The sequence below is a fragment of the Uloborus diversus genome, chromosome 4 (assembly GCF_026930045.1).
Source record: "Uloborus diversus isolate 005 chromosome 4, Udiv.v.3.1, whole genome shotgun sequence".
NCBI classification, from domain to species: Eukaryota; Metazoa; Arthropoda; class Arachnida; order Araneae; family Uloboridae; genus Uloborus; species Uloborus diversus.
This window is the reverse complement of record NC_072734.1, coordinates 110,448,443-110,461,662: the sequence shown is the minus strand read 5'-3', so window position 1 is coordinate 110,461,662 and position 13,220 is coordinate 110,448,443. Positions and strand designations below refer to the sequence as shown.

Sequence of the window (13,220 nt, the reverse complement as noted above, 5' to 3'; positions counted from 1 at the left end):
GACTGTCTTTGGTAGTAATGTTTGCGAATGGATTTCGTAACTCAAAAACCGTTGATAAAAAGCGCAGGACTTTTGTGCTTAGCACGGCAGTATAGAGCCTGTCCTCCTACCTGATCTGAAACCGGGCAGTTCATTCAAGATTTTAATCAGAAAAATTGTCGTAAAGGGGAAAAGTGCAACATTTTAGTTCGTCATTCATGTATGTTACTCTCAAGGGAGTCGCAATTTTCCACTTTATCTCCACGCATCCACGATTGTTAAACACAGAGTTAGTTACATAGTTTGTTGTTTGAAATGCTTGCGAGAGTATCTAATCAGTATAGCTTTTTTTTTAAATAAATAAAATATGTCTTCATTGTTTAGATCTATAAAAGCTTGGGGAGGGGGGTAAACATTAGTGGTCGCCCTCGGTGCTCCTTCTAGACGGCACCATTTCATGCTTCAGAAGGGGGCCTTTCCCCTCCTTTGTATCCATGCCTGATTACCGGTTCTGTTACAAACGTTGCAACCAAATGAAGCATGTGTGTTAAGAGCAGATATTAATGGACAATGAACCACCAACCACAATGTTCCTTGACCTTCTATTTTTCTTAAACTATGCTATGCTGTCGGGAAATCGACACATACTTTGACAATTAAACATTTAAAAATCAGCATATTTATTCTACTTATTATAAGTTATCTTGTGAAAAATTCTTGAGGAATTTTGTTTGATTATAAGAACTATATGATGCGGCCTGCGGCCGCCCCTTGCTTTGGCCGCCCTTGTGCGGCGCACACTCTGCACACCTGCTAGGATCGGCCCTGATACTTGCTTTAGTTATTTCGGGAAATTTCAATCATTGTGGCTCTTGGTGCGATTTTACCGAATTTGCGAAAGTCGTTTCGGGGTACCTTCGATGATGCTCCCCCATTCTTTCCATACTTTGTAAAACGATATGATATTAATTTTCGTTACAGAGATATTGCCGCCAGATGCTGAGATATTTTTGGTCACCATAAAATGGCGCTAAACAGTTTCATCCGAAATGTTACCAAAATAAGTAATAAAATTTGGTGATCGTTTGAAATTGTGCAAAAAGGAAAATTAATGGAAGTTTTTGTGCTGTTTATGGATTTGCCTAATTCAGTTGCTGGATTATTTAACACGGTAAAAAAAGTCTTTTGAAAATTCTTTGATTGGCGATATTTTGTTTACATGGTGAAAGCTGAGAAACATTATGACGTAGTCTTCGGCTTCAAAAACAGCAACGTTGAAAAAACTGCCAAATGCATCAGCTACGGAAATCTTTCTGCAAAAATTTTGGCGATCTGCTGGTTGTTTGGATAATGAGTAAGTGTTCAATCAGCATAAATAATGATAAAAACCATTAATTTCATTAAAGTTCCGTTTAAATGGAAAATCATCAGCCAAATCATGTATTATTTGCCAATTTTGTGCAAAAATCTTACTTCAAGATTTGACTTGAGAAAAGCCTTGAACAATCACGAAAAGCAAAGAAAGTCAACAATACAACAATTGTCGCTATCGACAGGGAGTTGAGATGATACACTAAATACTGTACTGAGTTGAGGAAAGCCTTCGAACATGGATCTAAAAAGCTCATAACTCGTTTTTTATTCTACTTAGAAATTTCAAACAGGTGCCATCTTCAGCAGAAAAATCAGAGCTTTCGATGGACATATAATGTAAATATGTGCAAGTATTTTTTCATCCCAATATTAGAGAATTTATACAAAAATTGTGTTTTATTGCCCCCCTAAGGGGGTTTTGCCCCCCATAACGGGACGAAAACTACCCTATGTGTTATTCTGATGCATAAGCTATATTATTGTAAAGTTTCATCAAAATCCGTTCAGTAGTTTTTGCGTGAAAGAGTAACAAACATCCATCCATACATCCATACATCCATACAGACAAACTTTCGCATATATCATATTAGTAAGATATAGAAGAAAGTAAAAATCAAGCACTGACGATGGCAGATGGTGTTTGGAAATCTTATCTTTAAAAATTTTTTGTCCGTGACGATTTTCCTCTGTATAAAAAAAGTGTCTTTGCTGTTCTGGTAACGTAACTGCCAGTTTCTAGTCTGTTTTACTTTGCTTCCTTTCATTTTTCGTTTATTTGTCGTTTGGTTTGCATTTGTGATAACTACTAATTCTTCCTTTTTATGCACTGATGCAGAGGAGTTTTTAACTCGCGTTCAAATGCTTTTATTTGTACAGGTTGTGTCATTTTACTTATTTACTTAAATAAACAGAGAATCAATAAGTTTAAAATATGATTTTGGTGGTCATAAAAAATTGATTCAAAAAAAAAAAAATCAATCGCGTCGGTCATCGGGTGCATGACTTTCACTAGCTTCGGAGTGCTAGTGTTGCACATTTTTATACATTATTATTATCTTTTTCTTTTCTTTCTTTCTTTTTATTTAAAGTATATTATTCTGAAACAGACGTCGTATTTTTGTGTAAAAAATTTCGATATTTAAAGCACTATACGTTTATCAAAAAACAATTTAATTAACTTTGATAAAGTTTACATAGATATTTTCTCCGCCTGCCGTTCATTTGAATGACTAAAATAAATTATTAGTAATAATTGTGAAGTAAAAGAAAAAAAAGAATGGAAAGAGAGATTCACTCTCTTAATAGCTTCATTTATTCTTCACATTGCCTAGAAGTTGAATCAAAAAAGGTCACAAACCTTTTTTTCTTTTGTTTTTTTTGTTTTTAAGAAGGTATTAGAAAAATTAACTTCAATCCCGCCTTCTGAAAACATAATTTAAAGTGCAAGAACTTATTGAAGTGGTGACTGCTTGTACAACTAACCAATAGATGGCAGCATGATTGATAATTTCGACGTCTAATTTTCGTGTGACGTCAGAGATAAGACACAAGACAAGTCTGAATTTAACCGTTTGTGTTAGTTGTCGCATTCTCTTTCATCAGATTTATTATTGTTAATAATTAATGAATTAATTAATTTAAGATGTGCTTCTAATTTGTCTCCATGGATTCTGATAAGCCTTTGCCTAAAAAAACTTTGTTTCCTAAAAGAAGACTTCCATCAAAACATTCTCAATCCCTCAGTGAAATAGGTACATGTCCAATTTACTTTAATTTTTTAATTCTTGTAAATTTAAAATAGTGTGTTCCGGTTATTTTGTTACTCATTTCATTTTTTTCTTATTTGAATTCTTGAAACAATCCTATTAGTTGCATAAGTGTTGGTTTTGTGCTAATCCTGAATAATATCTCGAAGCATGCCATAAAATTATCCTAGTTGTCTAAAAAGTTTTTTGAAATATAATGTGTGTTTTGCTTGTTATTAACTGAAAATATTAAGTTCAATGTATTATCTTTGTATTTTTCCAACATCTTTCACGCAACCAATGTAGTAATTGAAGGGTTTGGTCGCGAAAAGAGTAATCATCTGGAATTTTGTATGATATTGGAAAATGGAAAAGTAGTTTTGAAATTTGTGTGCAAATTTCATGAATTATATTTTCCTTTCATATGTTTTGTATGTCTTTATGCTGGTACTGAAGCCCGGGACTTCCGTTACACCAAACAGTAAAATGATTTTTTTGACCAGGATGTTAACTTCTCTCAAAATTTCCAAAAGTGATTGCGAACCCCCTTTTGCGGGGATATTTCGATAATTGAAAATCTGCCGCGGTCGTCCCATTTTTGGCGGAAATAATTTTAGTTTGGTAAACCTGCTGATTTGTAATCCGATGTGAATAGATATTTCTGGTCTCATTACAATGAAAAAAAATATCTCTCGCGCAGGCACTGAAGCCAAAAATTGACGCCAATGAAGAAAGATCGCCAGATTCAAAATTATCGAAATCTTCCCTTTGTCATGCAACTTGAGAAGAAATGGGCGGATTTAGACAAAAATTGGTCTAATGACATATGTTGGTGGGTAGAGATGCTGATTAAATCGTAGTGCCAATATCTCAAAAGGCGGTTGATCAATTGAACATATTTTCTAGTTACTTGTGACTATCTCAAGAAGTAACGAACAGAATGTAGCGAAAATTTGTCCACATTTGGAGCTTTAAAGGTACAAGAGCTTATTTGATTTTGTCATTAATAGCTCTTAGGGGCTATATTCTTTCTTTTTCATTACGACTGCTATATCTCAAGAGCAAATCCTATGATTTGGGAGAAATTTGGAAAAAAAGTGAACTAACTCAGAAACAGGTGCTGATTCAATTTTGGTGTGAATTGCTTCAGGAGGGGGGGGGGGGGGGGGGATTTTTGATATCATTTGTGCAAGTAAAAATTAGCGGTGCAGCGCATACGTTTTTTTTAATATTTAAAAAAATATTTTGTCATGTTTCGGAGAAATTGAACCACATAAAAAAGAAGAAAAACAAATTGCAATGAGAACATTTCAAAAACTATCTTAAATGTATATAAACTTTCAGCCTAATTTTTGAAAAGGTTTTATTTTTACAATTCTGAATGTTGAAACTGGTTATTTCAGCAATTGGTTTTCATGTTAATTGTTACTTTTAATTTAAATTAATATCATTAAAATTCTCCTATTTAATTTTTTGTAGCATTACTTCATGTGCATTTTTTTAATACACTCATACGTGATAACTATGTAAAAAAAATGACAAATTTAGAATTTGACATTTCTCTCATTTTTTGAGGCTTGACCTTGACTGTGATTGAAGCTTTAATTAGCTGGAAAGCGATATAAAATTTTTCTAGTTGTGTTGGTATTTCTTTATTTAATAACTAATTACAAAAATTGAACAAAAATCAGAAAAATGTTCAGATTTTCGAAAATTGTTTGTGAAAAAATTTCAGAACTCTTATCTCATGAATAAGTCTGATCCACCAGCTTTAAACATAGTTTCTGAAACTAAATTGCTGAAATTGAAGTCTATTTGTATGGTAATTTTTTCAATGATAGTTCATAACTGTTTAAAACATCTTTAAGGTTAGATATTTTTACATCCAAAATTTTGACATTTTTAGTAGCGATCTAAAAATGGGCAAAGTCTAGTTGGTGGATTTATGCTAAGTAATAACATTATTTATGTATTAGCGGCAGAGCTCGTTGATTAAAATCATGATTTAAATCGTGATTATAAAATCATGATTTAAATCAAGTGATTTTTAAAAAAAATCATTCATTTAAATCAGTTGATTTGAATTAAGTGATTTTTTAAACAAAATTATTAATTGAAATCAGTTGATTTTACTTTTATTAATTAATTTTGCATTTTTACGATATATTGCTCTAAATTTAACTACACTGCATAATACTGTCTTAACTTCAACAGGCAAAACTACATAGAGCCCTCTTTCTGTTTGTGTAACAGATTTTCACTCTATATTGCTTTTACTCCAAAATTACAGTTTAGAACAAAATTAAAATTTGGAGTTTTTCTTATACACCATGACTAATCTAGTTCAGAAAAGTAATTGTTCAACATCCATCCAGTACCTCTCTAATTGGCATAAAGTGGGTGATGGTACTTGTGTTTCTATTACGTATTAACAAACTGGAGCATATTTCTTCTTTTCGAGAGGTGCATTTTCAGTGGATTCCATCTCACGTTGATGTACCACGGTAACGAGATGGCCGATATCTTGGCTAAAAAAGGGACTGGTGAGCCATTATATACACCTGATTCTTTGACTTACTTGGACTTTTTTCTAGGGCTAAAAGAGATGCAAAGTCCTCCTGGACTGTCCCTCCTACCCATAATTGGTACCAGGCAAAGTGCCCGGGAGGTGCATTATCTCTCAAGTGTGGTAGGCGAGATCAGACGACCATCACTAGGCTCATTAGTGGACACCTAAAATCATTGACTTGTTGCAGTGGAAAAAAGACTTTTCTAACCTGTGTGAAGTGTGCCGACCATCAGGCCACCCCCGAACATATACTGAATTGTCTGGGACTTTCAAGATTGGATGTTTTGGTGGATCCAATGTTGGTGTTGGATTTTTTGAGAGTGATGAATTTCATAGACCTGGTTTAGCGCTGCTAAGCACCAGAGATTTGCAACAACAACAATTGTTCAACATATTATTTTACACTAAAAATGTACATGAAAATGGAAACCTTATCTTTGAGCAAAACATAAAACAAAATCACATCTTATTAAAGCATTATAATGTACAGTAGGCACCGGTTAATGTATGTGATCACAATTACAGTTATCATTCACTTAATGTTATCAGATCACTAAGTCCCAGAACACTTGTATATTAACACATGCTTTAAAAATCGGATATTGTAATCAGTCTCTTAGTTTATTGTTATCATTTATTCATAAACTTTCAATTCTACCCCTCCCCCCCCCCATTTTTTGTCCTCAATCAACAGAAATACAAAGGCAAACATTGAGAAGACCAGAGGCGTAGCTAGACCCGACTTTCGGGGGGGGGGGGTCTTCTTTTATATATATATATATATATATATATATAAAATTAAGCAAACAGAATTACAAATATTAAACAAATTATAAATAACAAATGATGATAAAAAGGAAAACTGCAAACAGCTATTAAGTAGGAATAGATAAAGACTGAATCCAGAGCTCATCAGCCGTGGAGGACTCATTAATTATGGTCAAAAGACCAAAATTTTAACTATAAACTAAAATAGAATGTTTAAGCTCCAGTACATGTAATATAGAGTAACAATGGGCAAACGCACCACTTGCTAAGCTAAAAACAATAAACTAGAGCTCAAACCTAAAACTAAAAGCAGGGGGTTTCGCCTCGACTAATTAAGAAAACAAGTTCCGATAATTAGCCTTCCACGGGACAGTACCTGCCAATAACAAAATTGTCTTACCTTGAAATCCGCGTAACCAAATCCAATCCATTGTTCAGCCTGATAAAAAAACCAATCCATTTGTCAACAAAACATTAAAAACATAAAAACATATCCCGAAATCGGTCCATAGACATACCGAGTCGCTTGTTTCGCACGTGTAAAATTCATCCACCACGGTGTAGAGGTGCAGATTAGCGGTCGCCACTCGCCAATTGGCGACCAAAAATTTTCAATGGCTACCAAAGATTTCAGCGCCGATCGCCACCGGGTGACTAAAGGGGAAAAAAAATCCCCCCAAGTTGAAGTTATCGTAGTCACTCGTAGTACGCGACGTCACTTACTGACCCTCAAGAAAAGTTGAAATGTTGCCTCTCTCCTCGTTGATTCGTTGACCACTTCCCATTTGCTACACCTACACTGCGTTCGGGGCTTAGAGCATTGTTCGGGGGGGGGGGGGGGAAACTGAACCCCCCCCCCCCCCGCGGTCCAGTAAACATGATCCCCGAACCCAATCAAGGTCAACACCGCAGTGCCTGAGGAGGGGAAACGTAAATACGGCGGCGTAGCTAATTCTGATGACTTTTTAAAAGGTTGAAAATGGCGAGTAGAGGTAGCTCAAAGAGAATAAAATTGGATACATCTTCCAAGACTTTATTTCAGTTCTTCAAAACGAAGATAACCAGCATCAAGTCAGTTCATTTTTCATTATTATAGAAAAAAATTTTTTTTTTTGGAAAGATTACTGTAACGTGTGTAACAAACTAAACATGGCACCAAATACATTATTTTTCTGCTGTATAATACGCTATTGATTTAAAAATCAATTTTTAGAAGTACCAAATTACTTTAAAGTGGCCGACTTACACCAGTGTCATGAAACTTTTCACGACTTGCTTCGCGAAAATATGCTTCCCTTGTTCCTTTTACATCTTGCAAATATTTTAATATAATATTTTTTTTTTCAATCTGAAAATATTTTGACAGATGCAGCGTTAAATTAGCTTATTTAATGTTTAATTTTCATGACTTTTTATTTAGGGAGCCATTACTTCGTGCGAAAAATTGCACTTCGTGATTTAGATTTCAATCCTTTTACACCTTGTAAATATTAAAAATATTTTTTAAAATCGGAAGTTATTTTGCTCAGGCTAAATTTAATTAGCTTATTTCGTGTTTGATTTTAATGAATGGATTTATTTTTGGATCCATGCTTCCTTTGTAATCGTACTTCGCGGGGAACTGCACCTCGTGGTTGAGTTTTCAATAGTTTTGCATCTTGTTCATTTCTTAATATTTTTGACAAATGAAAGTTATTTTGACGTATACTACCTTAGATTAGCTTGGTCTATGTTCCATTTTAATAAAAGAATTTATTTTTGGATCCATGCTTCCTTTGTAATCGTACTTCGCGGGGAACTGCACCTCGTGGTTGAGTTTTCAATAGTTTTGCATCTTGTTCATTTCTTAATATTTTTGACAAATGAAAGTTATTTCGACGTATACTACCTTAGATTAGCTTGGTCTATGTTCCATTTTAAGAAAAGAATTAATTTTTGTTGCCACGCTGCCTTTGTAATCGTACTTTGCGGGGAATTGCACCTCGTGGTTGAGTTTTCAATCCCTTTGGATCTTGTACAGATATTAATATTTTTGATAATCAGAAGTTATTTTGGCACAGGCTGCCTTAAATTAGCTTATTTTTATGTTTATTTTAAAGACTTGATTTATTTTTGGAATCGTGCTTTCTTTGTAATCGTACTTCGCGGATAACTATAACCACGTGGTTGAGTTTTAAATCCTTTTGCATCTTATACATATATTAATATTTTTGACAGCCGAAAGTTATTTAGATAAATGCAACCTTATATTAGTTCTTTTATGTTCTATTTTTATAAAAGAATTTATTTTTGAAGCCATGCTTCCTTTGTAATGCACCTTGTTCAGCACCTCGTGGTTGAATTTTCAATATTTTTGCATCTTGTACAATTGTCTTCATATTTTTGATAAGCAAAAGTTATTTTGATGTGTGCTACCTTAGATTAGCTTGTTTTATGTTCCATTTTAATAAAAGAATTTATTTTTGGAGCCATGATAACTTTGGAATCGCACTTTGAGGATAATTGCATCTTGTGCTTTAGATTTCCTTTTGCATCTTGTACCAACATATTTTAATTTTTTTGGCAGTCGGAAGTTGTCAGCTTATTTTAAGTTTTGTTTTAATAAATAATAAATGCAATTATTTTCGGGAAACGTGCCGACATTGCACACCAGTTTTGCTAATCTTTTTGCATTTTTTAAATACTTCAGAAGTTTTGATAATTGAAAGTTATATTTTAATAACTAAAAAGTAATAAATCCTGTTCATATATTTATTTTTACAAGCTTTATTTTAATCAATTTAATTTTATCCTAAAATATTAAATCTAAACATATTTTTTTTGCTGTTGAATTTGAAATGTATTATTTCTATTAACGATACTAAATGTCGTATGTTGATAGGCAGATTTCTAGAGTAGTGGATAGCTACTTTATTATTAGTTCAATTCTAATTCAGATTTTTAAAATAACCATTTGTTTGCAAACTACAAATATTTTTCTAGTTTGTTTTTATTATGTGGTTTTAAATTTTAAAATTTGGTCCTACAAATTTAAATTTGCAAATATGTTGTCTAGGGGGATTCCATGAAAAGTGAAACCAGTAGGTCAAACAAATATTAGATTTTTAACTTAAGGGGATATCACACGAGAGAAATTACAGGACATCGCAACCGCAATAGCAACCGTAACGCTATCCGGAACTGGTTTTTCCACTCATTTCCACAAACGATTGCTCCAAAATTCTCGTGTGCTATGGAAATTTGCAGTTGCTCGTATAGGGGCAAACTTTTTCCTCCGCTAGAAAAAAATTGCCTTTAATTCTGGGCAAGTTACGAAGGAACCAATCAGGGCGCTGGGATTTCGTGACGTCAGGCAGCGTCACTGTAAAATACATTTGCAATCGTGGTGACAGAAATGTGGGGATTCCTTTTTATTGTTCTATTTATTTTATGTTTCAAAAATTTTCAGTTACACTTTAAAAAACGGATGAGCGACATTGAATCTTTGGTTTTGCATCTGATTTTGAATTTAAATTGCTACTTATATGTTAGTTCACATCAGTGCAAATTTTATGCATTTCTTAATTTATATTGGTGTTTTTCGTTTCATTAGGTTTTTGAAAATTGTTTTGCACAAATGTTACAATGGGGTCGTTTCTAAAATTTTAAACGTATTTTTTTCTGAAAGAGCATGTTTAAAAACATAGGATCTGACTATTTTTTAAATAATTTGTTTTTGTTTAATATTTTTAAAAAATTACTTAAATCGTGGCGCTTTCATTGTTTACATTTCTGTCGTGTGACGTCACGAATGATGAAATGCCATTCGTGTTGACATTCACAGAGCCAAATATTTAATTCGCATCTTTACTCACGTGTATTTGTAACGTCATCAAGACCGCGCTTTGTTTGAAAAATCGGACATTTAAAAAATTAATTAAAAAATAACGGTTGGGAAAATAAAAGTATTTTTGGGTCCAAGTTATTTTTTTTTTTGCTTATTCTATCAATTTCAGTGATAAAAGTACTACTTTTGACTGGAGGAAGCCACCCCATTCTGATATTTGAACAATTACAGTAAATTTTTTCCTTGAAAAAGTTACGTGAAAATTCCTTTTTAAAAATCATAGCATTGAAGCTGTACTTTTCTTTTTTCATTCAAACTGATGGGTACATACGGTATGTACCATTTGAAAATACTTAAAATGTAGGAGAATGTGAGGCTTAGAGAAAAGGTGAAATATTTACTCTACTTTTAGCTCCACCTATTTAGTAATATTTTGACTGTGTAGTAACACATGTACTCTATTCCAGTCAAGAAAAATAATCCCTCTGAAAATCAAAGAATATGATAATACAAAGATTTTTTTTAAAATGATACGCACATTGTGATATTTTGTTGAGATGTCAAAAATTATGTTTGGCATTATTAAATGATAAAGTTATTTTTATTAACATTTGAAATATTGATTGAGACGTACTAATATTCAATGCAGTGTTAATTTGCTCAGTATTAAGCTTATTTGTATTATAAATGCTTGTATAGCTTGTATAAATGCGCATCATCGTTTCATTACATTTTTTTTAAAGCGTCACTTTATTTTTAAATGTCTGAAACTATTTTAATAAACTCGGCCACAGATTTTCCTGTGTGCAATATGTATCTAGTGGCGTTATATTTGTGTAAGTTAAAGTGTTAGCACATCTCCAATATATGTATGAACTCGAAGTTTAAAAAAATAATTATAAAAGGCCTATTGATCAAAGTTTGCTGGCTTTTTTTTTTTTATTTGTCATGTTTGTTTTTAGCTATGAATTTAGGTATAATTTGTTAGAATTAAAATTTCTTCTTACCTGTCAATAAGTGACTAATAAGTCCTATCTAAAATTAAGATTTAATTTAGTAGTTATGGGAAAAAATAAGCCTAGAGAAGTCATATATTCTGTATGTCTTCTTTAAATGTAACAAGAGTATCGCTTTAAATCAAACATTCAATTAATAGTAATAAAAGTTTTCTGTTTTTCTGAAATTTTCACCATAAGTTCTACAAATTAATGTTAAAACTCAAATATGAATTTAACAGGAGGAGCTTTGGTGACTGCATGAAATAATAATTGATGCTCTAGCTCTGAAATCAATCATTGCCTTGATCATTTCCCCCTTTTTTTTTTTTTTTTTGCCATCTTTTCACAAATCCACATACAATTAAAGCTGCAAGAGCTGCATTAAGTATTCGATTACTAATTTCATCCATAAGTGTCGAATTAACGCGACGCAGCGTGATAACCAAATGCGGAATTGACGAAAAGCGATGAACAAGCGCAAGCACATGGATGTACACTAAAAAATGGTAGCCCCCGTTGTGAGCAAATCGAGCAACCGTCCGAGCAACCGGCAGTAACCCTGTAGGCAACTTCCCGCCCGAAAAACCAGTTCCAGATAGCGTTGACGGTTCCTATTGCGGTTGCGATGTCCCGTAACTGCTCTCGTGTGATATCCCTTTTAATGTGTTCCTCCATCCTATTTCAATCCAAATCATTCTCAGATTTCTTCAATGAGAGAAGGAAAATACTTACCTCAATCTTCACTGGTACTGATTTTTATTGTGCTAAGATTTTTAATACATAGATATATAAAATATATGTACAGTGAAGCAGAGTTTATACGTTTTTGAAGGGGACTGTATGAAAAAAGTGTGTAAGGGGAAAAACGTACAATAGGTATGCATTAAAATGTATTGGATTCTGCAGGGACCAATTCAAAAAATGTAACAAAGAGAAATGTATAAACAGTGCTTTTCTGTATATATATATATATGTGTGGGTGTATGTTTGGCTACCAAAAATTTGAAGTGGCTACCAAAGTTTTTGGTGTTGGTAGCCACTGGCTACCAAAGAAAAATACCAGTCTACACCTCTACCACGGTGATTCATAAAAAAATGGTTTGTCACGGTTGTATCATACATTTACACAGTCAAACAGTTTCAAAGGAAGCGAAATGTTCATCGAAGGCTATACTTAAGCAGATGGTTTCAACTAGATTTTTAGGGAAGTTATTAAAAAGTAAGTTTTTGAGTACTGAAATTTCTTGCTTAAATGCAGAAATGGTATTGCAAATTCTTTTAATTCTGAAAGCTTGCGAAACAATAATGCAAATAAAAACCTTTTTACTTAGGCAGGAGGAAAAATCTTGTAAACTGTTAACTGTGAAATTGAATTCACGTCTTTTATCATAGATTGTAGTGGAACAATTTGAGTCGATTTGTATGTTGATATCCAAGAAATTAAAGCTATTTTGATTCGAACTGGTCTTTTTGAGCGTTAATGAACTATGATAAATAGTTTTGCTGAGTTCAGTTGCGCATCTATGGGCTTTTGGTGTGGTCTTTTCAATATTTTTCACTTTTATTATTATATATATATATGTGTGTGTGTGTGTAAATTTTTTTAGTATTAAAAAAAATAAGAGGGAGGTGAATCTTACATACTTTGGAATGGGGTGCCCCAATTCCGATACTTGTGTCAAACAAAACAAAAGCAAAGAATTTTTTATTTTTTTAATGTTATGGAAAATTCAACTTTTTTTTCTTTTCCTTCCATTTAATTTAAAGTGAAATTTTCTAGCAACGTCTTGTCAAAACCAGTCTATCCAAATCAGGGGGAAATCAAATATCTGATGAGCGTGTTCCGTTCATTTCAGTGTGACTGCTTAATTTAGAGGCTAACACACATTTACAAAAGCTGGCATCCCTGAAAGCTAATAGATACTTCCATTTCCGCCTGTAAACTGGATGTTTGGCTTTCA

The 13,220-nt window shown here is 33.0% G+C and overlaps 1 protein-coding gene across 1 annotated transcript in view; it reads left to right on the top strand.

The window, feature by feature from the left end:
- The first annotated feature begins 2,922 nt into the window (after positions 1 to 2,922).
- The window catches only part of LOC129221356 (sentrin-specific protease 8-like), a 26,841-nt gene continuing 16,543 nt past the window's right edge, over positions 2,923 to 13,220 (top strand). Inside the window, exon 1 of the mRNA XM_054855827.1 lies at positions 2,923 to 3,104. The gene's annotated coding sequence lies outside the window, so the exon portion shown is untranslated. The remainder of the gene's footprint in view (positions 3,105 to 13,220) is intronic.